The 23,334-nt window shown below is 42.6% G+C and overlaps 2 pseudogenes; one reads left to right on the top strand and one right to left on the bottom strand.

Moving 5' to 3' along the window:
* Positions 1-4,065: 4,065 nt before the first annotated feature.
* LOC130468253 (uncharacterized) lies at positions 4,066-4,165 on the bottom strand (annotated as a pseudogene).
* Positions 4,166-5,111: 946 nt separating this feature from the next.
* The window catches only part of LOC130467395 (uncharacterized), a 41,794-nt pseudogene continuing 23,571 nt past the window's right edge, over positions 5,112-23,334 (top strand).

Below are 23,334 nucleotides of genomic sequence, written 5' to 3'. Positions count from 1 at the left end.
AGCAAAAAATTATCTTCGATGTAATTCTTCCGTTAAATTTCAATAAGGTAAAAATAACATTTTGAATCTACGCTATTTGCACATTTTAAGAAACGACTAAATACGCTTGCAAAGTAAGACAATTTAAAGGTCCACCCTAGGCCAACAAAAATTAAAGGTCCACCCTAGGCCTACTAAAATTAAAGGTCCACTATAGGCCTACCAAACGAGGCTCATTCAGTCTCGCCTCGTGACTCAAAGACCACAACCATCTACCTTTTAGCCCAAATAAAAAATTTTATGTTGAGGGGGGGAAATCCCGAGCAAAAAAGAAAAAATAGAAAGAGAAAAGGGAGAGCGAAAAGAGCAAGCCATGAAATACTTAGCCCATGCCTCCCAAAGTGCAAAATTTACACAAGTAAAACGAAGGAAGAGAATTGAGTCAACCAATCCAAATCATAAAATTCTACGATGTCTACCCTTTCCAATCCTTATGCTCTTAGACGCATTCGCTCCGAGGTCTCTGTTCAGCTCATTTAACCCATCCATGTTCTCATTGCCATAACCCAAGAAACTATTACCTCAACTCTTGTTTTTGAACTTGTTATCAACCGCAAACCACGCACGGCCATTGACACGTGCGTCATGCCCATCATTTCCAAAGTCCAAACCTGCTCTTACACCACCATTAGCATAATGACCATATAACTTGTTTGGATACGTCCTGTTGATATACCCTTGAGCCGTCCCTATGCTACTCATTGGCCTTGATTGATGTAAACTCATGACACTAGCCTAAGGCCGTAAAATGTGAATCCTAGCAGATGTAATCCTTATGCTTAACCAATACCTACACAAATTACCCTATCTCATTCAACCCATCTTTCAAGCCGTCTTGAGTCACAAATAAAAAAAAAAGACAAATGAAAAGTACATTCTACGCTTAACGTAAAAAAATAATAATAAATAATAAAAAAGAAACTTTGCAAAGCGCCTCTAAAGTTAGTCTAAAAGAAAAAGGAGCATTTAGCGCACCGAAAAAAGATCCGCCCAGAAATAATTTTCAGCGCCCACAGCTGGGCGCCGAAATCTTTAACGCCCCAGCCTGGGTGCTGAATCTCTCTGCTTGCTAAAATTTGTCTAGAAGTGCTCGTCATTTTATCCGCACATACACGGAACAATAACGAACACTTGGGGGGGTACAACACGTATTCAGACATACGTACCACCAAAAATTAAAGCCTATAGAAAAACAAGAACAAAAATAGAAGTCCCTTATTGAAATTTAATTACTTGCAATCCAAGTCGAAAGAAAAATTGAAAGCACGAAGAAGAATCCAAGTCATCAAGATACCAAAATTAATGAGCACACATCGAAAATTAATAAGGGCACGTACCTTTGCCAGAAGGAGCACTCACACTCCTAGGCACTTAGCCAAGACTCAAAAGATCGCTTTGCCTCAATTGAATGGGGGCTAGCGCAAGCGTCCATGACCTCTAAAGTACTCTACTTGACCCTCCCTAAAGCGAACTAACTCACTTAAAGACTTTCTTTCACCACTAGACATAGTCGTTCGCTTAAAGACCTTCTTTCACCCCTAGACACAGTCATAGTCGCCGACAAGTAGTAAAGGCAGTAAGCTTGCAATAAAGAGGATTGTTCTATGGCATCACCCCATCGTTCCTTCGAACTCAGGGCACCCGTTCATGGTAATTCAAATGCTTGCTAATCCCCTTTGGAAAAAATAAGACATTGTCAATAGGACTTGGCACTTAACCGAGGCTCACCCTACTCAGACATGTGACACGGGCATCTAAAATCGAAATCTGAAAGCATTATTAATGGGAAGACATAACAGCAATTGGGGGCTAAAAATTGAAATGAAAGAGCTAGGGAAAGGACTAAGTATACCTTGACCTTTTGTGCAGACATACACCAAGTAAATCTAAGTCAATTTGAAAACGGTTTATTGATATGCATGTTTTATATAGTATTTTTACCCCCGTCCCTTAAGTACTTTTATGTGTCAAACGTGCTCTTAGGAGCCGTTTCTAGTACTAATGTGTGTTATTGAGTGTGCCTTGAGTTTCAGGTTTGATTATGAGAAATTGGTCTTTTTAGACCCGTTTCACGTTGATCTAGGCCACTATATGAGCCTGAGGAAGTTCGGGACCTTCATCGTCGACTTTCGGGAGCCTTGGATGCTTATGGTTGAGCCCCGGGAGTTAGACTCAGTGATATGGGCGAGCTACATTGAAGATTGCAAATCGCCCTGGAAGCTGAGGGCGAAATGCAACCATCGGGCGGAATTATAAGCAATCTGGATCCATCAATGCGCGCCCGATCGGGCGCAACTCGCCCGATCCGGATCGGGCGGTCAATCTGGAGGCTATGTGGAGAGTTCACAAACCGCCCGATCGGGTGGATTTTGGCCCGATCGGGCCGACTATCGAGTGGATCGCTCGATCGGGCGAAGCGACGCCCGATCGGGCGACGCCAACCCCCAACCCTTATGCGCGAGTTTTCTTTCCGTTTTTTAGGCTTTATTTTGGGCAAACTATATAAGCAAGCCTTAATTGTTTTTAGAGGACACTTTATTTTCTAGTATTGAAGCTTAGTATTATTTCCTTTAGCCTAATTTTCTCTCTAGTTTATGCAAAAACACTTAGTTTAATTCTCAATAAAAATTCAAGCTTTCACTTTCCTTTGTTCTTCAAATAGGTATTAATTCTTATTTCAATTCATTGTCTTGCTTTAATAATGCTTTCAATTATGATTATTGCTTTGTTTAATGTCAACATGCTTGAGTAGTTTAATTTCTAGGGTTGGGGATCCATGAATAATATGAAGGGATGATTGAATGATTATGAATGTTGGCATTGTAATTGATTCCTATTGATTGGTTTATTTCACTATACAATTAGATTTGCGCAGGTTTAATTGTGGTAGTTATGCAATATCAAATTAAGATTCGAGAGATGCAATTTGATGTTTAGGCTTGTGTCAATAGGTAGAATTAGAGTTAATACGTAGCGAGAGCCCGTTAATTCTAAGTCTATGATTAGTATCGACTTGAGAGAGCATGCTAATCTAATTAATTACTTTGTTGATTATCGTGATTGTTCAATGTCCTGGATTATTATTTGTTGGCGAACCTATACCCTAGATTCCTTAACATATTGATTCATTCTTGTTTAATATTCGTTCGTAGTCTTAGTATACAAACCATCAACCAACTTTGTTCACAATAGTCTAGATTAATTAATTGATAGTAGAAAGAACGCATGTTTCCCTGTGGATTCGATCCTGACTTCCCTTGCTACCTAGCTAGTGGACCTTAGGTTATTTTTGATTAGGTGATACGACTTTAGCCTGTCAAAATTTGGCGCCGTTGCCGGGGAAACGGTTTTATTTTCTGTTGTTGATTGCTTATCCTAGATTATTGTTTGTTACTACTCAAGGAACTCACGTTCCTTGAGACCGGATCTCACATTGTTTTGTAGTCTTTGTCTATGCCCAGGACCGTAGGTACTAGTAATCTTACTCCATTCGATCCTTAGCCCGAAAGAACCTTTCGTAGACGAAGAACTTTCATTGCACAGTGTGGGAATTACTCTGATTCTGATCATAATATTGGCGATCTTTTTCCTTCAGATACAGATTCAGTTTCAGAGATAGAGATGGGTGACGAAAATCTGATACCGCCACCTACCCCACGTCTTACGGACTATTCTAAGCCAAGTCTGTCTGTGCTACCAAAGGCGATCATGCCTTCCATTGCAGCTGAGACCTTCAAGATTGAGCCTGCATTGATTAACATGATCGAGAGACGCCAGTACGGTGGGGAACCAGGTGAAGATCCGAATCTTCACATTCAGTCCTTTATCCAATATTGTTCCACCATCAAGCAAAAGGGATTGACTCCGGAGCAGACTATGGAGATACTTTTCCCGTTCTCTTTGAGTGGGAAAGCTAAACTGTGGATTAATGGGTTGAATCGGGCGGCTTTGAAAATCAATAATTGGGAATCCTTGGCTCTTGCTTTTTATGTGAAATATTTTCCACCTGAGAAACGGCTCGTCTGAGGGGTCAGATATTAGGTATCTCACAACAAGCGGATGAGAGTTTGTTCGAGGTCTGGGAGAGATTCAAGGATTTGCAAAGAGAGTGCCCGCACCATGTTTTGGAAGATTGGTTCCTGATTCAGCAGTTTTATAATGGTCTGGGCAATGAGTCTAGATGTTTGTTGGATTCAGCTGCCAGTGGGAGGTTCATGCAACTTGAGGTGCCTAGAGCTATGGAGGTGATTGAGGAGATAGCCATTCACAATGCCCAGTATGGAAATCCTAGAGGTCTATCTAATAGGGGTGGTAAGCATGATTTAAATTCTATTGAACAATTAACTGCCCAATTGACTGCTTTACACTATAAGTTTGATAATATGCAAGAAGCCAATACTCAATCTGCCCAACCTGCTAGTGTAGCTGCTATGAGTGCCCAACCTGCTACTGTTTGTGAAAGTTGTGGAATGTCTGGTCATTATGCACTGGACTGTAGGAGCTCTGTTGAACAATGTCACGCATTTCAATCCTACAAACAAAATAACCCATTCTCCAACTCTTACAATGAGGGCTACAAAAATAACCCTCTACTATCCTACAGGAGCAACAATATCCAGAACCCTCACCAAGTCCAACATCCACCACAACAACCATACCAACCCTACCAACCACGGAACAACTACAACCAACAGTCTAGTGGACCACCTGGGTTCCCTAGACAACACACACCACCTCCACCACCACCACCCCAAACCACACAGCCTGACCCTATGCTAGTAGAGATGAGAAACATGATGCTACAAATGCAAAAATCTCTAAGTGAAAAGGATGCAAAAATCGATGCTCTTACTGCTCACAACAAGATCATTGATACACAGTTGGCACAGATGGCTACTACTATTGCAGGGAGGCCACCAGGCCAACTTCCTTCACAGCCCGAAAATAGGGAGACTGCTAATGCAATTACATTGAGGAGTGGTAGGGATTTTGATGGTCCTTCTATGCCAGTTGAGGTTGATTCCGGGGTGTCTGCTAGTGATCTGGTCAGTGAGGAAATCCTGAGGATAGTTATGGATGGAAAGGAAGCTGAAAAGGTAGTCAATGAGAATGAGGCTACAACTGAGGTTAAGAAGGGGGCGGATATTCAAGTACCACCTATTGCACTCCCCTTCCCAAACCGACAACTCAAGAATAAGCTAGACAAGCAGTTTGGCAGATTCTTGGAAGTGGTCAAAAATTTGCAGGTAACGGTTCCTTTTACTGAATTAATTTTACAGGTTCCTGCTTATGCTAAATTCATGAAAGATATTTTGACCAAGAAACGTGCTTTTTGTGAGGTAGAGACTGTAGCTTTCACTGAGGAATGTAGTGCTTATTTGCAAAACAAGTCTCCACCTAAACTTAAGGACCCCGGGTTTTTTCATCCCATGTAACATTGGCACCGTGTTTATTGATAAAGCTTTATGTGATCTAGGTGCTAGTGTGTCTGTCATGCCTTTGTCTGTCTGTACTAAACTGAATATGGGTGAGCTTAAGGTTACCAATATCACTCTACAAATGGCCGACCGTTCTGTCAAATACCCCTTAGGTGTTTTAGAGGACGTCCCTGTTAGAGTAGGTAAATTCTATATACCTGTAGACTTTGTAGTATTAGACATGCAGGAGGATTCTCAAATTCCCATAATCTTAGGTAGACCCTTCCTTCACACGGCGGGGGCGGTAATTGATGTTAAAAGTGGGAAATTGACATTGTCTGTTGGGGATGATAAGGTGACTTTTAATCTGAATAGTGCCTTAAAAAGTCCCATGCTAGAGGAGGAACAATGCTATCGCATAGATGTAGTTGACTTTATTACTCGTGATAACGTCTCTCAAGTTCTCGAAAGAGACCCTTTGGAGGCAGTGCTTTGTTGTGAGTCTTCTGCAGGTGATAGCAGTTCTTGGAGTGCTGAAGTGGATGCTCTGGAGTTGGCTCTTAATGGTGGAGAATCTGAGCCGGAGAGCACCAAATTGAAGAGGTTAGTTCGGCCGGTTTGTTCTGTTAAAGAGGTAAAGAAACCCGAACTTAAGCCTATTCCTGCTAACCTTAAATATGCGTTTTTAGATAATGAACAACTTTTCCCTGTGATCGTCAGTACTGCACTTGATGCAGACCAGTTATCCCAACTTCTTATTGTGTTGAAAAGGCACAAAAAGGCCATTGGGTACAGTATTGATGATTTAAAGGGTATTAGCCCTGACTTTTGTATGCATAGGATACATCTAGATGAAAATCATAAACCATGCATCCAACCCCAGCGTCGTTTGAACCCTGTCATGCAAGATGTTGTAAAAGCTGAAGTTATGAAATTGCTTGATGCGGGTATTGTGTATGCTGTGTCTGATTCTAAGTGGGTGAGTCCTGTTCAGGTAGTGCCTAAGAAAGGGGGGACAACTGTGGTGAGAAATGAAAAAAATGAGTTGATACCAACTAGGGTAGTCACAGGTTGACGCATGTGCATTAATTATAGGCGTCTTAATGTTGCTACTAAAAAGGACCATTTTCCCCTTCCCTTCATTGATCAAATATTAGAAAGGCTAGCCTGTCACAAGTTTTTCTGTTATCTGGATGGTTATTCTGGTTTCTTTCAAATTCCCATACATCCAGACGACTAGGAAAAGACCACCTTCACCTGTCCCTATGGTACCTTTGCATATCGTAGGATGCCTTTTGGTCTGTGTAATGCACCTGCTACTTTCCAACGTTGCATGATGAGTATCTTTTTTGATTTTATTGAGTCTATCATGGAAGTGTTTATGGATGATTTTAGCGTCTATGGTACTTCTTTTGATTCTTGCTTGCTAAATCTGACTAAAGTTTTGAAGAGATGTGAAGAGTGCAATTTAGTCTTGAACTGGGAAAAGTGTCATTTCATGGTTACTGAAGGGGTGGTTTTGGGACATTTGATATCTGATAAGGGAATTCAGGTGGATCGAGCTAAGGTCCAAGTGATTGAACAATTACCCCCTGCAGTTAATGTGAAGGGTGTTAGAAGTTTTCTTGGTCATGCGGGGTTTTATCGCCGCTTTATCAAGGATTTTTCTAAAATTGTTAAACCACTTACCCAACTCCTCCTCAAGGATGCCCCGTTTGTGTTTACTGATGCTTGTCTTGAAGCCTTTGACAGGATTAAACAGGCACTGATTTCGGCTCCCATCATTCGTTCTCCCGAATGGGATCTTCCGTTTGAGATAATGTGTGATGCAAGTGATTATGCAGTTGGGGCAGTTCTGGGTCAGAGAAAGGAGAAGGTTTTACATGCCATCTATTATGCAAGTAAGACCTTAGATGAAGCTCAAGTTAATTATGCTACTACTGAGAAGGAGCTTCTAGCTATAGTCTATGCCTTGGATAAATTCCGCACCTATCTGATTGGATCCAAGGTGATAGTCTATACTGACCATGCGGCCCTTAAGTATCTGCTCTCTAAAAAGGAAGCCAAGCCTAGGCTTATTCAATGGATACTACAGCTACAGGAGTTCGATCTAGAGATCCGCGACAAGAAAGGGGCTGAGAATGTGGTTGCAGATCACTTGTCTAGATTGAGGTATGATGATGGTAAGGGATCTACACCGATTGATGATTCATTTCCGGATGATCATTTACTTGCACTTGCCAGTCAGTCACCATGGTTCACAGATTTTGCTAACTACGTTGTGGGGAGAATTCTTCCGGCCGATCTTTCATATCAACAGAAGAAGAAATTCCTACATGATGTCCGGTTTTACTTTTGGGACGACCCTTATTTGTTTCGTGAGACTGCTGAAGGGTTGTACAAGCGTTGTATTCCAGAATGGAAAGTTCAAGGTGTTATCAGTAGGTGTCATTCTTCACCTTATGGTGGTCACCATGGACCGTCTAAAACAAACGCTAAGTTGTCACAATGTGGTTTTTACTGGCCTACTATGTTCAAGGATGCACAGGCTTTTATTATGGCTTGTGATGCGTGCCAGAGGGCCGGCACTATTTCGAGGAGGTATGAGATGCCACAGAACGGGATCCTTGAGGTTGAGATTTTTGATGTGTGGGGAATTGATTACATGGGACCATTCCCATCGTCCAAGGGTAACTTGTATATCCTTGTTGCTGTAGATTATGTGTCAAAATGGGTGAAAGCCGTTGCCTCACCTACTAACGATGCTAAGAAAGTCATCTCCCTGTTCAAGAAGATCATTTTTCCTAGATTTGGGGTTCCGCGCGCTTTGATCAGTGATGGGGGATCACACTTCCATGAGAGGCATCTGGATGCGCTTCTGCGCAAGTATGGGGTTTATCACCGCACTGGGCTAGCCTACCATCCTCAGACGAGTGGTCAAGTCGAGGTCTCCAACCGAGAGATCAAATCCATCCTTGAGCAAGTGGTGGCGAAGTCTAGGAAGGATTGGAGCGATAAGCTAGATGATACTCTATGGGCATACAGAACCGCCTTTAAGACACCTATTGGTACCTCCCCGTATCGGTTGGTGTATGGCAAGGCGTGTCACTTACCAGTAGAAATGGAGTACAAGGCTTATTGGGCAATCAAACAGCTCAACATGGATGCAAAGCTAGCTGGTGAGAAGCGGTTACTTCAATTGGGTGAGCTCGATGAATTCTGACTACAAGCCTATGATAGTGCCCGGATTTACAAGGAAAAGACCAAGAAGTGGCACGACAATCACATTTTGCATAGAGAGTTCGCGGTGGGCGACAAGGTTCTACTTTTTAACTCTAGGCTTAAGTTATTTCCTGGAAAACTTAAGTCTAGGTGGTCTGGGCCGTTCACCGTGACTATGGTAAGCAAGTTTGGGTCTGTTGAAGTAGAAAATGAGAATGGTGAACGATTCAAGGTCAACGGGCAACGTCTGAAGTTGTACCATGATGGGGCTACTGTAGGAGTGGTTGAGGTCTATCACCTCAATCCCTCCGCCTCATAGACTGCATATTCAAGGTAACAAGGTCGAGCGGGAACTAGAAATAAACCAGCGCTTTGCGGGAGGCAACCCGTATTTTATCGCTTTAGTAGTATAAGTTTGATTTTTTTTATTCTATTTTTGTGTGTTTAGTTAGTATTTCCCATACCTAAGTATGTTTAAGTATTGTTTTTGGTGTTAGTGAGGCGAGAAGAGGGCATTACGCTGTTTGGGTGTTTAATAATGTGCAGGCCTAAAGCTCCAAGTTCGAGAAAGTGAAATTACGCACAAGGCCAAGCATGCTGCAAACCGCCCGATCCGAATCGGGCGAGGTGCGCCCGATCGGGCGCGCAAGGATGAGTTTCATGCAGCTTATTTCTGCCCGATCGGGCGCAGCATGCCCGATCGGGCGGTCTGGCGAGTGGAATGCTCGATCGGGCAAAATTATTTTGCCCGATCGGGCGGTCTGGCGAGTGGAACGCCCGAGTCGGGCGATTGTTTGCCCGATCGAGCGCAGAAGGCGAGTGGAATGCCCGATCGGGCGAAATTATTTTGCCCGATCGGGCGGTTGATGAAAAGTTCGTGGAAAAAGTCAAAGAAGATTCTGAGCAAAAAAAGTCAAAGAAAATGGCTTTCGCAAATCGCCCGATCCGGATCGGGCGAGGTGCGCCCGATCGGGCGCGCACATATGAAAAGAAAAGGATCGCAACCCGCCCGATCGGGCGGAAAGTCGCCCGATCGGGCGAGACGTGATTTCAGCGATTAAACCACGATTTCCCCTTTCTTTCTTCACTTCCTCTTCATCTTCAACCTAACTTTCTCTCACTTCCTCCATTAAACCCCAACTTCCAAAAACTTCCAACCACCATATCTCCCTCAAATCTCCACCAAATTCAACAATTTTTTCATCAAAATCATCCTCTCATCATCCTCTACAACCTACAACCTACACCTAACCGATTTGAGTTTTCTCTCATCCCCACAAAATCCCCAAATTCACCCAAAAAGCTCAAAAACTCAAAAAAATCAGATTTTTCATCAATGGCAAACCGACCACAAAGGAAATGCACAAGGGTACCAAGAAATCAACATGAGGCTTCCACGAGCCGAGCTCGGGAACCGACACCACCACCTCCGCCGCCGTAATTCGAGCCCGACACGGATTTTCCGGATGTCATCTTTATTACGGAGGAGCAACGAGCACGATTCATGCACCTCAAATTGAGGGAGGTAATCCCTATTCGCTTTATATGTCAAAAATCCTTGCATGAAATGGGAATTGAGCGTGATGTCAAACGTGTTTTTGTTGGTGTTGGTATGAGTAACATGTATAGTATGCTCCGTCTCACATTAAGACGGTTGACTCTAGAATTTTTGAGTAGTTTTAATGTGCGTAGGGATGGTTATCGAACCGTGTCATCGGTTCAATTTCGTGTGATGAACCGAACCTACACCATGAGCTTAGCTGATTTTGGTAGGATTTTTGGATTGTCTACCACATATAGTAGGAAACCTAAGGAGACCCATAATAACTGCACCATGTGGGGAAAGCTTACGGGCAATGCTAATCCCGGGAGTATGCAACATTTGCATGCTTCCAAGATACAACACCCGGTACCCATTGTCTTTTACAGGTTCCTAGGATTTACAATCTTTGGTAGGGATGAGACCCAGAACATCAGGAGTACGGAGCTAGAGATCCTAGGTGGCTACGTTTCAGAAGGAGAGGAGAGCTACAAAATGAACCTTGCACATCATATGGCCTCTCAATTTTACTCCATAGCCACTTCCACACATACTACCAAAATTACCATTGGTGGGTTGATCACCCACATAGCCATGTCCCGACCAACTTTACTGAGGCTAACCAGACTCCAGTTCTGGGTAGCAACTTGCTTGATTTGGCTTATTTTGCTGGACTCCGTAGGCTACAGGGGGAGCATGGGTTGTTTAGGCCGGGAGCCATGTACTGGATGTTCGAGGGAAACAGGCTTTTCACCTTGCCTGACCCTCAGGGCCGCACTAGTTTCAGACCCGGTCAGGCTCATTATTTATTTGTTGGATTTAAGCAAGAGCCTCAGCCTGACCCCCAACCTCAGCCTGACCCTCAGCCAGAGCCCCATCAGTACCTGCCAGAGCCTCGCACCTACTTCAGGAGGGGGCGTCGAGACACGGGGAGGCCCCAGGGTGGCCCGGTAGTACATGAGGAGCAGGGGTCCATTGATGAGAGGTTGAGCAGACTTGAGCTCGGTTTCCGAAAGTTCGCAGCTGATCACCAGAGGACCATGTTCCCATTTTATGATCAGTATGCCAGGCAGGGCTATATTGCCCCAGATTACGAGCACCCTACCTGGTATACCTATCCCGCGGAGGGATATGGAGCTCCGGGTTCTATGGGCACCTTCACACCTACCCAGTACGGAGGGTGGGGAGCGGCTCCTAGTGGGCATGGTGGCAGAGATGATGGTGATGATGATGATGATGGCGGCCATGGCCGTCAATGATGGAGATGAGATCGAGTTGGTTCGATACCCTTGAGCCAATGAGGACATTGTCTGATTTGGTTTGGGGAGGGTTTCACATTACTTGTACATTGTAGGTATGTTTTTCTTTTCTTTTCGCATTTCTTTATTTTGGTGTGTTTCTTTGGTGTGTTTAATGCTTTCTAGATTAGTTTATTGCTTTGATAAAAAAATACAAAAATACGTTCCGATGAATGCAAAATCATGCTTCCCTGTGCCCCTTTGATTGAAAATTGTTTTGATTCTTGGTATTTGATGATGGGCAATGTAGATATGTTATCCATGATTTGATGTTCGATTGCTTTGATGCCTAAACACGAGTCAACTCCGACTAACTACTTGTGGACTTGGTGCTTGACTAGTTGACTTGGTTAGGATGTGTGATAGCTTCCTGGTGTGCCATTGATTTTGAGTATTGGTTTGCAACTATTAGTAATGTTTTATGACTCATATACATGCACATTGTGAAGGACAAAGGCATTTTTCTATTTAGGTAGCTTTCAGATGAAATTAGATACATTTGTTCCCTCTTTTTCTACCCATGTTGTGCTTGTGCCCTTTATTCGGTGACTAACCACATTACAAGCCCGTAAATTCCCCATTGGTTACTAGTCCCAAGCCTAGCTTGGGGGAGCTAATAGTGGTGAGGTGAGGGAGTCATAGTGTGGTACATTTTGAGCATATTGAGTAATGAAAAGGGAAGTTCTTCTTATCATGATTGTTGTTGAAAAAATGAATGAGATGAGAAGAATAAAAAAAATGTGTGAAGGTTCAAAAGAAAAAAAAAATGAGATTGAGCAAGAAAAAAAAAAGGAAGAAAAAAAAACGTTATTCTCAAGATAATTCAAGCTTTTGTCACTCCGGTATTATAATTTCTTTATCTTCATGAGTGATTGGTTATAATTGTGAAATCAAGGCAAGAAAGTATATTGTGGTTGTTTGTTGTTTTTTCATGTGTTGAGTGGGAGAATTGTGGTCATCATTTGTGATTGATCGTGGGTTTTCTAGGATTTATGCTCCCCAAAGCCGAGGCTTTAAGCTCACATTTTACCCAAATTTATCGCACCCTTACCTAAGCCTATCATTACAAGCTTGAAAGACCTTCCGACCTTTGTGCATAGAGTTGTATTAATGTGAAAGTAGTTGTTTATCAATGCAAGTTATGACATGACACATTCCGAGTCGACTACTAGGTTGAGCGCATGTTTTTCTAGACACACGAGTGTTGTGAGTTTGGGAGGGCATTGTACACATATATGTTGGGAGGGGAGCGAACGGGTACATTTTTTTATCCGCCACATAAATGAGTGACGAGTGTGTGAGCACTAGTCTTGAATTCCATTGTACACTTGTGGTTCGCTTTGCGTGACGATTGTTAAGGTAGATTGGCGATTGAATGAATTTGATTGATTAACATTGATGCATGCTTGTTGGATTTTGCCTCGAATTATGTTTTTCATTTTGAATTATGTCGGGGGTGAAGTTGGTTTTGTGTTCATCGATGATTTCCTTGCTTAGGGATAAGCAAGGATCTAGCTTGGGGAGGTTTGATATGCATGTTTTATATAGTATTTTTGCCCCCGTCCCTTAAGTACTTTTATGTGTCAAACGTGCTCTTAGGAGCCGTTTCTAGTACTAATTTGTGTTATTGAGTGTGCCTTGAGTTTCAGGTTTGATTATGAGATATTGGTCTTTTTAGACCCGTTTCACGTTGATCTAGGCCACTATATGAGCCCGAGGAAGTTCGGGACCTTCATCGTCGACTTTCGGGAGCCTTGGATGCTTATGGTTGAGCCCCGGGAGTTAGACTCAGTGATATGGGCAAGATACATTGAAGATTGCAAATCGCCCTGGAAGTTGAGGGCGAAATGCAACCATCGGGCGGAATTATAAGCAATCTGGATCCATCAACGCGCGCCCGATCGGTCGCAGCTCGCCCGATCGGTCGCAGCTCGCCCGATCCGGATCGGGCGGTCAATCTGGAGGCTATGTGGAGAGTTCACAAACCGCCCGATCGGGCGGATTTTGGCCCGATCGGGCCGACTATCGAGTGGATCGCCCGATCGGGCGAAGCGACGCCCGATCGGGCGACGCCAACCCCTAGCCCTTATGCGCGAGTTTTCTTTCCGTTTTTTAGGCTTTATTTTGAGCAAACTATATAAGCAAGCCTTAATTGTTTTTAGAGGACACTTTATTTTCTAGTATTGAAGCTTAGTATTATTTCCTTTAGCCTAATTTTCTCTCTAGTTTATGCAAAAACACTTAGTTTAATTCTCAATAAAAATTCAAGCTTTCACTTTCCTTTGTTCTTCAAATAGGTATTAATTCTTATTTCAATTCATTGTCTTGCTTTAATAATGCTTTCAATTATGATTATTGCTTTGTTTATTGTCAACATGCTTGAGTAGTTTAATTTCTAGGGTTGGGGATCCATGAATAATATGAAGGGATGATTGAATGATTATGAATGTTGGCATTGTAATTGATTCCTATTGATTGGTTTATTTCACTATACAATTAGATTTGCGCAGGTTTAATTGTGGTAGTTATGCAATATCAAATTAAGATTCGAGAGATGCAATTTGATGTTTAGACTTGTGTCAATAGGTAGAATTAGAGTTAATACGTAGCGAAAGCCCGTTAATTCTAAGTCTATGATTAGTATCGACTTGAGAGAGCCTGCTAATCTAATTAATTACTTTGTTGATTATCGTGATTGTTCAATGTCCTGGATTATTATTTGTTGGCGAACCTATACCCTAGATTCCTTAATATATTGATTCATTCTTGTTTAATATTCGTTCGTAGTCTTAGTATACAAACCATCAACCAACTTTGTTCACAATAGTCTAGATTAATTAATTGATAGTAGAAAGAACGCCTGTTTCCATGTGGATTCGATCCTGACTTCCCTTGCTACCTAGCTAATGGACCTTAGGTTATTTTTGATTAGGTGATACGACTTTAGCCTTTCATTTATATTCCCGCAATTCTGGAAAAGATGGCCCTAAAAGCCTAAAAGCATATACCAAACGGGCACAAGTAATATCTTGACACCTGCACCCTGGCTTCCAGCAAATCCTTAGACAGCATTCCAAAATCGTAACAGTATTTTGATTCACTCATGTAATCTTGTACGAACCCTTCTATAAGTCAACCTACTTAGGACACCTCGGATTGTACACAGTAGAACTCGGATTTCAAATAATTTTCAAAGGCTTCTTCGAAGATAATAAAGTGTCATTGTTTAATCTAAGTATGCGTTTTGCAAGTGAGTCAAAAAGATTTCTAAATATGATTATGGGTAAAGAAAGGCACCTAGCTTTTATTCAAGGCACACTTCAACATGTGACTACCTTGACCATAGGCAATGTCGCACAATACGACATCTACAAGAGAAGTAGCAAAATCACTACCCGAACGTGCCTCGCACTAAACGAGTCTGGTTCAAACTGTTCATGATCCATGTCACCATGAATGCATAAAAACGTATGCAAAACATTATATCACCAAGCCAATCCCGTAGCTACAATTGGAGGCTTGAGAAAAACACTCTAAAAATGCTCAAAATGACGATTTTATCGCAAATTCTCGACGCTAATGCTATACATACATCATAAGGGCACAATCCTAAGGTCAATCGTGTAAAACGAACCTTAGAATGGCTACAACCCCTCCCAAATTCTAAGCACCACTTAGAATATATAAAGTCACCCCACTAACAAGGGTAACTGAAATCACGAGTCACCGAAACTCCGATCCAACTACTGCACATAACGCTCGCCCTACAAGCGCCCGTTACACAGTCTACCTCGTTCCAAAGCAAAAACGAAAGAAAAAATCAAGGATAAGAACTGTCCCCAGAAATCATTTTTAACGCCCAGAGCTGGGCGCCGATATCTTTAACGCCCCAGCTTGGGCGCTGAATCTTTCTGTTAGCCAAGTTTTGCCCAGATATAAAAACAAGAAAGAAACACCTATGAATCCTCGCATCGAACGAAGTAATAAGCCGTGCAAACCCACGCAGAAGGTGCTACACTTGTTCGAACACCTGAACGAGGCTTGATGAAATACTCCAATGCAAAAATAATAATGATATCCCAACACCTGGAGGAATGTTCTAAGACACGCTGTTAGGCCACACAAGCCTACGTCGCACCATAAGTTCAACCATACCACGGTACAAGTCTAAAAAAAGAGTAAGGCATATTGCACTAATGTAGGCACGACCAAGAGCACGTGTAAAAGAGGCAAAGACTACTTATCGCCCAAACGCAAGCCACACGACTTCTACATTAAGGATTGAAAGTAGCAAAACATTACCTGCCACGGAAGAGATAGCTCGCACCTACACGAGCGGAACCCCAAGGCATCTTTCTCGAAAGAACCTACGAAAATCGTACGCCAAAAGGAAGCATCCCAACATGCATACTTGGGGACTCCAAGCTACGAAACAACCATAGCAAAATAAAAAAATCTCGAAGCAAATGTTTGAACAATCGAAAGGGCACGATGCTTGAGCCCACTTCATGAATGGACCTGAACCCTATCGAGCTTCTAAGCAAAACTATTCAAAATCAGTCATTGCTCAAAAAATATGATTCAAGCAAACTGATTAATGGAACCGCACACATCGGCAATTCTATGAACGCTCGTTCGCACATACATATCATCATTCTAAGTATCGAACATTCACGAACGCGTTCAAAAGGAAAAATATACAACAACAAGAGCGGTCAAAGTCTTACGCCTCAAGATATGTTCCTCGGGCCATATAGACTCGCCCAACTATCGCAATAACTGTACGCCTTAAGAGCAACAATTCCTTAAAATAATCGCCCCAAAGCCACAAGCACCGTAGTCCACCAATCGGCTACAACTTTTCAAGAAAATCATCACGTTCTAAAAACAAAGAAAAAACAAAAGAAAAGAGAATACATAGAACTTCCAAGTGAAATAAACGAATGAACAAAAGGCCAACTGTGTCATCAAAAGACCAGCCCAAACAACACTTTCAACGCCCCACCTGGGCGTGAATTATTTCAACGCCCAGGCCTGGGCGCCGAAAATAAACCCAGGCTCAAAAAAGGACCTAACTTCTATTGGGCCCTGCCGCGTCCATTTGACTCGAAAATTGCCAATTTCCTTACTGAAAGTTGCACCTCACGACTTTGTCAAGAGTAGCACACCACTACGAAGATCGCTCGCACTTACGAGCACGATCCCAAACACAATCAAGGACATTACAAAATGCGTATCCCCAAAGAACCCATTTGACAAGAACTGACCGCCAAGCACGAGTACTTGGTGGCTCAAAAAAATATATCTCAAAAAAAAGGTATGCAAAGTTAAAACAATATTTCCAGACTACGCTGTACAAAGTCCCGTGTTTGGATAATCTCAAAAGAAAAAGAACCGGTTTACGACCTCAAGACAAAGGTCGCCGTTACATGGTCCCCCAATCAAGGACCCAGGTAGTGGCAAAATTGAGCCGTAAGGACTAGCTCAAAACCATGAAGGAAGATGACCACAAGACAATGGTCCGTCTAAGCACGTTGTCAACCCACATTCAGGTTGCAACTAAATCCGAGCATCCCTCGAAAGAATTCGCTCCTTCGAGAATGAATAAAAACAAATTCTTAAAAAAAAAAATAAAAAAAAATTACAAGAACAAATGAAATAGGGACTTGCCCATCTCAATCGGGCAAGATCGCGCCACGAACCACGCGAGTCCCAAATCGAAAAGACTAATTCAGGTTCGCTCACCTCCAGCGGGCGGGGCGTCCACCCTTAGCGGACAAGGTTCGCCCACCTCCAGCGGGCGGGGTCTGCGTCACTAGCCGCGCAGGTCCTCAGTTTTCAAAAATAAAGTCTTCAAATTCAAAATAGGCTCGCCATCTTCAGCCGGCGGGGTCTACGTCACAAACCACGTAGGTCCTTATTTTCAAAAAATGAACACAAAACAAATTTCAAAATAGATTCGTCCACTTCTATCGGACGGGGTGTCCACCCTTAGCGGACAGGTTCGCCATCTTTAGCCGGCGGGGTCTACGTCACAAGCCGCGTAGGTCCTTATTTTCAAATTTCAAAAATAGATTCGTCCACTTCTATCGAACGGAGTGTCCACCCTTAGCGGACAGGCTCGCCATCTTTAGCCGGCGGGGTCTGCGTCACTAACCGCGCAGGTCCTTAGTCGCTGCAGCGATAACCTTTATCGGTTTTCCCTTTTTCCAAAAATTAAAGGATCGGTTTTCCCTTTTTCCAAAAATTAAAGGATCGGTTTCCCTTTTTCCAAAAATTAAAGGATCGGTTTTCCTTTTTCCAAAAATTAAAGGATTGGTTTTCCGTTTTTCCAAAAAAGAACGATGTGATTGGTTTTCCCTTTTTTCCAAAAATTAAAGGATTGGTTTTCCGTTTTTCCAAAAAAGAACGATGAGATCGGTTTTCCCTTTTCCAAAAATTAAAAGGATTGGTTTTCCTTTTTTTCCAAAAAAAGAGCGATGTGCTGGATTTTCCTTCGTTTTACGTCCCATAAAAACAAGGGGGTTTTCTCGTTTAGCTAGCCCTGAAAATGAGAATCTTTAAATACATTTTACCTCGTGATTGGGCTTGGCCAGGCCCAATTACACTTTATAGCTTTGATTTTGAAAACATCTGTAGTTACTCCCAATGACAAAGTAAGGGAGTTTCTACGCACCTTTAGATCCTTCCAATGACAAAGTGAGGAAGTTTCTATACTATCAGTTGACAAATCCCAATGACACGTGAGGGATATGTCGACACTTCAAGTGATGACCCTTAAGTCAAATGTTATCACTCGGGGGCTCGTGAGACCCTCGCAAAAACGGGTCACCATGGCTTGTGTGGCGCACTCCGTCTAGTACTTTGACCATCGTCTTATTCCAAGACTCAGTCAAAGTGGGGGCTAACTGTAGACACCTACTTTTGTCCACATTCCCGAAAGGGAAGGTTCGATGATGAGAACATAAATCTCCACTTGACAACGCATCTCCTATAAAATAACGAATCTCAATCACCCTTCTCGTTTCACCCGAAACCTGATATTTATAGAAACCTGCTTTTTATAGAAACCTGCTATTTATGGAAACCTGCTAAAAATAGTAACTGCCGTAAAAGGGTAGCTTCTAAAAGTGGCAAGTCATAAAAGATAGAAACCTGTCAGAATTAGGTGTTGCACTCCAACATAAATCCTATATGAGATAGAAAACTGCGAGAATCCTATTCCTAATATGATTCGGAAATAAGAGTTACGTGTTAATTGAAATCCTAACGAGCCTAGAGTTCGTAACGGGCCCAGACGCATTCCGTCATGAAATTGATACGCACTAAAAGACTCGATTAAGTCTCAAACACTACGGATTTCAGGAATCCGAATCTGACTAAGAAAACAGCCCAGACCCTATTTTCAACGCCTGGCTCTTCGGCGCCCAGGCCTGGGCGCTGAAATTACCTAGGTACGTGTTTTTTCCTAATTCTTTGTGGATTAGAACTCTAAAATTCTATATTTCCACGAACTCTTCCCTATAAATACAGCCCCAAATTTGACGTGACAACAACACACAATTCATATTCTGAGTATTGACTCCAACCCTTAGCCTAAGCCTCACGCTGCGAAATTATTCACACGTTCTGTCGCAATTGATCCATAAATCGAACAGAACATATCCTGTCCCATAATTTGAGATTCGTTAAATAAAAAGGAGAAATAGCAAAGTCAATGTGGTTAGTTTTCTGAGAACCGTGAGCACCTCTCAAGGGTGCGTCGTAATGTGTCCCTTTTCGATGATTTAATTGCTTTCCTTGCCCTTTTTATGAACTGTTAAACTAACTAAATCTGATTGTTCTACCACGCTTAATAAATATAATATTTTTGGGAAATTGGATTATCATGCTAGGTCCCTTAATGCAATCTAAATCAGATAATCGGGATCGATCTAGTATTATATGTTGCATATTGCTAAAATCAACTCAGATTAGTTTAATAGTTAACGCATGTCCCTTCAATTATTTATGCTGAGCTAGTAAGGATATCCCGCCTCTGGAGTTATCGACGAGCGAGTACTCCTCTCGGTAGTTACAGTCCCCCGAACCATCAATCTCTACCTTGTGGGTGTATGTTGAGAGATCCCCACACCAGGGATCACAAGGGAACCAACGGTTATCGTGGTCAAACATAATTGCACTCCCTTTATGTCACGATAACCGGGTTTTGTCATTTTTCTCATTGTCGTTAAAACTGAATGGCGATTCCTATATTACTAGTCAATTCGGTGTAAACTCACAGGAAATCCAATTACACTTGATTGAATAAAAAATAATCATCACACCTACGAGGGGCGACGTCACGCATTAGCCTCGTGCTTTTTCGACCCCCTCACACTTGGTTCCTCCCGATCCCGATCTCGGAAAGACCCTTCGCCAACTAAAAAAGCGACAGAAAAAGAAGAAGCAGTCAGGGTCCCAAGACTCACAGACTCCACCGAGTCACACGATGTTTAAATCCCTGAAATAATATGGGGTACCTTCCTCGAATAGTGTTCCGACTGGGCTTACAATGCCAACCATTGAGGTAATCAACTTTGAGATCAAGCCCGCTCTAATCTCTATGGTCCCACAAAGTCAATATGGTGGCCATCCATTTGAGGAACCCACCAACCATTTGCAGAGGTTCAACCAACTCTGTGGTACTATCAAGCATCAAGGGGTCACTCAAGACCAATTGAAATGTTGTTTGGTTTTAGCCTTCGTGATAAGGCTCAGACATGGTTGAATGATGTCAAGGAGACAGAGTGGAGTGCTATTTCACAGGCCTTTCTAGAAGAATTCTTTCCACCCACTAAGACTGCTGAAATAAGGCATAAGCTGACTACATTCACTCAAGAACCTGGTGAATCACTTCGAGAAGCCGGGGATAGATTCAAGGCTTTGCAGCGGTCGTGTCCGCATCACAACATTGAAAAATGGTTCTTGGTTCCGATTTTCTATCATGGTTTGCAAGATGAAACAAAGAACACGGTTGATTCTGCTGCTGGGGGCGTTTTTCTTGACAAAGAAGTGGATGCAGGTTATGATTTTCTTGCCAATTTAGCTGCCAACCATTATAGCACCACCAGAACCACATCCAAGAAAGGAAAATTAGATGTCGATGCTTATGCTCTATTGTCCTCAAAGTGGCAGCCTTGAACCTGGAGATCGATTCTTTGAAGGCTCCTCAGTCTGGTACTCCCCCAATGAGTATCAATGCTATGTCTAGTGTAGCTCCAGTGACAACTTCTTACTGCGAAGTATGTGGCATCCAAGGTCACTTTGGTCACGAGTGCTCTTATAGTTCGCAGGAACGCAATTGGAGCAAGTGAATGCTTTTCAACAGAGACAACCCAATGACCCATATTCCAATTCATTTAATCTGGTTTGGAGGAATCATCCAAATTTCTCATATCGGGGCAACAATGTTCAGAATCCAGAACCCCAGCAACAATGGTCGCATCCACAGTTCCATCCACCTCAACCACATGTTGTTAGGCCTCCATTTCAACAAGGAGCCTCACATAATGCTCCCTGGGGGTTCAATAGGCCCCCTCATCAAGGATATCAACAACCCCCTCAGAGCAGTGCTACTCCAGAGCCTAACATGGGTGATCTGTATAAGCTCATTGCAAATATGCAGAAGACCGCAGAGATAGCTCAAAAGAACCATGATGAGAGCATCAAAGAGTTGAAGAATCAGAATAGAATGTTGGAGAATCAAGTTGCTCAACTTGCTGACACTCTATCTCAAAGGCAACCGGGTACACTACCAGGGCAACCTACTCCGCCCCAGAATAGAGATAGTGCGAATGCTATCACTCTTAGAAGTGGCACTAAATATGATGGACCCCGGATGCCCATTGATGATGCAACTCTTGCTAAGGAGAACACAGATGGACCAGAGAAAGAAATTGATGTAGAGACTCAAGTCCGGAAAGTTGATAATACTGATGAGGTTGGCGCAAATAAGGGGAAAGAGAAGATTGCTGATTCTCTCCCTATTGTGCCTAAGTTGCCTTTCCCTCACCGGATGCAGAAAACCAAGGTCGATCAACAACTTGGTAAGTTCTTGGCAATGGTCAAGAATCTTGAGGTAACGGTCCCTTTTACTGATTTAATATCTCAAGTTCATGTTTATGCAAAATTTTTGAAAGAGATGATCACTAAGAAAATGGATTATGGTGGTGTGGAGAGAGTCGCTCTAACTGAAGAGTGTAGTGCCATATTGCAAAATATGTCTCCACCCAAACTTAAGGATCCGGGTAGTTTTTCCATCCCCTGTCATGTAGGTGCATTATTCATTGATAAAGCATTGTGTGATTTGAAGGAAATAATGCCCTTGGTCCAAGTATGCATTCTATGTTAAGTCTAATAAATGCGGTTCAGTATTAATTAACAAGTTAATAATTCAGTGAGATCAAGTGAGCTGAATGCCTAGCTAGAGGCCGCTTCAGTTCAAGTGGAATTAATGATATTAATCCACAGCTTACTCTTGACTGAACCCGTAGGGTCACACAAATAGTACGTAAACGGATCAAGTATTTAATGGCATTAGATACTCCATCTATGGATATTCGGAATCGACGGATCTTGGTTTCAGTGGGAGCTGAGATCGTCACAGGCAAGAAATGAATACTCCGGAAACGATGATATTGCCGGAAACGGAAATATGGATCGTATCGGAAATATAAATATTATCCAAGTCGTAGATGTTGCCGGAAACGGAAACATGGTACGTATCGGAAAATATTATCGGAAATGGAAATATTGCCGGAAATGGAAATATTGTCAGAATCGGAAATATTATCGGAATCGGAAAATAATTCTGGAAATGGAAATATTAAATATTTGTTCGAAACGGAAATTGATTCCGGAATCGGAAATATTAAATATTGTTCGTATCGGAAATGAATTCCGGAATCGGGAATTTAATCGGAAGCGTATCGTACGAATTAGCATCAGACGAGGCCCGCTAGACGAAGGCCCAGCACGAAGCCAGGCCATCGCCCAGCGAGCCAACGCACACCAGCGCACGCCAAGCCTCGACCAGGCCCAGCGCAAGGCCAGGCCCAGCCAAGGCCTTGGGCGCGCGCGCGCGGAGCGCAGCAATGGGCCGAGCGTTGTGCGCCTAGCGTGGGCCGCAAGGCTTGCGCGGGTGTACGGTGCTCGTGCATTGCATGTGCGGGAATCCTGAAGCAATCAGAATTCGAAGTGTGATTAAATCCTAAAACTATTAGATAATGATTATTTAATTAGAGTCCTAGTGGGGTTATAATTAAATAAATTAGTATCCTAATAGGATTCCAAAACCCTTTCCATAACTCTATAAATACGTGCCTAGGGTCACATATTTTCATAGATTATTCAAGTATTCAAAGTGAGTTTTTGAGAGAAAATTCAGACACATTTCTTACCTAAGAGTGCCGAAATTCTTTAGTACCTTAAGGGCGATTCTAGTTGGTCAATCTTAAGGCGGATCCGGACGTGCTGTGGACTATCTACGGAGGGACGACACTTGGAGTCCTAAAGACTTGTTCTTTTTCGGTTCGGGCGCAGCTAGGGAAGGCACGCAACAAAGAGTATGCATCTAAACTATGCTATATGATTATGTGTAAATAATATGTATTCCTGGCTAAATGGTTTTTCCGCATGATTTATGAATTGTCATATGAATCATAACCTAACAGTGGTATCACGAGCCTCTTATTATTTTCATAATCTAAATTGCATGAACATGGTTAAATATTACAAATTTGCATGAATTAAAAAGGGTGATTAATTTTCGTAATTG

The sequence above is a fragment of the Spinacia oleracea genome, chromosome 2 (genome assembly GCF_020520425.1).
Source record: "Spinacia oleracea cultivar Varoflay chromosome 2, BTI_SOV_V1, whole genome shotgun sequence".
NCBI lineage: Eukaryota > Viridiplantae > Streptophyta > Magnoliopsida > Caryophyllales > Amaranthaceae > Spinacia > Spinacia oleracea.
The sequence above is the reverse complement of the archived record's forward strand: the minus strand, read 5'-3'. Positions and strand labels throughout refer to the sequence as shown.